The sequence below is a fragment of the Apium graveolens genome, chromosome 10 (genome assembly GCF_009905375.1).
Source record: "Apium graveolens cultivar Ventura chromosome 10, ASM990537v1, whole genome shotgun sequence".
Taxonomy (NCBI): Eukaryota; Viridiplantae; Streptophyta; class Magnoliopsida; order Apiales; family Apiaceae; genus Apium; species Apium graveolens.
The window spans coordinates 185,749,473-185,751,526 of NC_133656.1; the positions used below are offsets into that span (position 1 = coordinate 185,749,473).

General features: G+C 40.3%; 1 non-coding gene across 1 annotated transcript; it reads right to left on the reverse strand.

Annotated features, from left to right (window-relative positions):
• Positions 1 to 1,457: 1,457 nt before the first annotated feature.
• On the reverse strand, positions 1,458 to 1,561 carry LOC141694445 (small nucleolar RNA R71). The gene has a single exon (XR_012563751.1). It is a non-coding gene; the product is annotated as a small nucleolar RNA R71 (small nucleolar RNA).
• Between the last annotated feature and the right edge of the window lie 493 nt (positions 1,562 to 2,054).

The window sequence follows — 2,054 nt, forward strand, 5'->3', positions numbered from 1 at the left end:
TATGAACCCATGATGACGATAAGTGCTATCATGGGCTAATCGTGATCATGGGGTCGTAACGGATTTACTATGGAATTCTTTAGTTAGTTGTTTAATACCTTAGTGTGTGATGATTGTATGATATCTAGTATTGGTTGTGCGTATTTGTCTTATGTGCGTCGCGAACATATAAGATAGGGTGTTAATCTCTTGTGAAGTGACGGTGGATCTCGAGATTTAGAACTTGCCATGCTAGCATAGGTTCATGTATGATGTTGCATGATAAGTGGGTAACTCTAACTGTTTTATTCGCCTTGTGTAATCAAAAGGAATAACTTGTGCTTAAATCATTATTTTGTCAATTTCTGTAGACATATAGGGACTCAACATAATTGATGGCTATTCAACTTCTATCTTAATTGTGGATGTTTGGTAGAATGGTATTAGTACAATGAAAGTTGGCTTTTATCAATATCGTGTTATTCGATTAATATCATCGATGTTGCATGCTAAGGGTAATAACAATGACTATTGAAGGAAGTAGTAATGAAGTTGTGATCTCATGAGTGTTTTAATATTGTTAATTCATAGTGTTAATTAAGTGGTTAATTTTAGTAGTTAATTGTAGTTAATAATTAGTTAACAAATCTAAGTGTTATTGGCTTAACATTGAGAAGTAATCATACATTGGTGAGTGAGTTTAATTGAACATAATTAGTCTGAGTCTCTTTGGGAACGAACTAGAAAGCATTCTATATTACTTGCGAACGCGTATACTTGCATGTATTATTAGCGCGTGTTTTCGCCCTAACAAGTTTTTGGCGCCGCTGCCGGGGACTCGGTGTATTTGTTTAGTTTATGTACTTACCATCATTGGTCGTTAGGACTCAATGATTAAGACGTGTTACTAATTGTTTCCGGTTGTGTTTCAGGTACTTTAGCGAGCGTTTATGCAAACTCGTTCTCGTACTCGCAAGAGGACTTTAGATACAGCTGAGGAGACAGACGAAGTTCTTGATATTCCGGAGAAGATAGATTTTGAAGATTCAGATTCAGGAAGTGAGCAGAAAGAACCAGTAATCATGGGTGATCGTATTGTTCAGGCCGATCTAGCTCTTATGGACTTTTCTCGGCCCAAAATTGATGATATTCAGTCAAGCATTCTTCATCCGGCTATTCAAGCTATCTCCTTTGAAATCAAGCCGGGCACTATTCAGATGGTGCAGAATTATGTTTCTTTTGGAGGTGCTGCGACTGAAGACCCCAACATGCACATAAGGAATTTTGTCGAGATCTGCAGTACTTTCAAATATAATGGCGTGACTGATGAGGCTATCAAGCTGAGGCTTTTCCCATTCTCACTGAGGGATAAAGCTAAGGACTGGTTACATTCTGAACTAGCTGGGTCCATCACTACTTGGCAAGATCTTGCGCAAAAGTTTCTGGTGAAGTTTTATCCAATGGCAAAGACTGCTGCTATGCGGAGTGCTCTTACTCAGTTTGCGCAGCAACCTACAGAATCTATGTGCGAAGCTTGGGAACGCTACAAGGAAATGTTGAGAAAGTGTCCACATCATGGTATGCCCGATTGGATGGTGATCACTGGTTTCTATAATGGTTTGGGGGCCCAATCTCGGCCCATGCTCGATGCAGCAGTTGGAGGCGCCTTGTGGGCCAAAAGCTATACTGAAGCTTATAATCTTATTGAGACTATGGCTGCAAATGAGCATCAAAACGCAACTTAGAGCATGATGCCTGGGAAGGTAGCAGGTATTCTGGAAGTCGATGCAGCCACCACTATTGCAGCGTACTCCAAGCGCTGTCTATGAAGGTCGATTCTCTAGCTACCTATGGAGTCAATCAAATAGCTATGGTCTGTGAGCTTTGTGCAGGTTCTCATGCTACGGATCAGTGTTCTCTTGTCAATGAATCTGTTCAGTATGTGAACAATTATCAGCGAAAATAGCAGCCTGTGCCAGCTACTTATCATCCTAACAACAGAAATCATCCAAATTTCAGCTGGGGTAATAATCAGAATGCTATTCAGCCACCATATCAGCAAGGTGTGAGTAAAC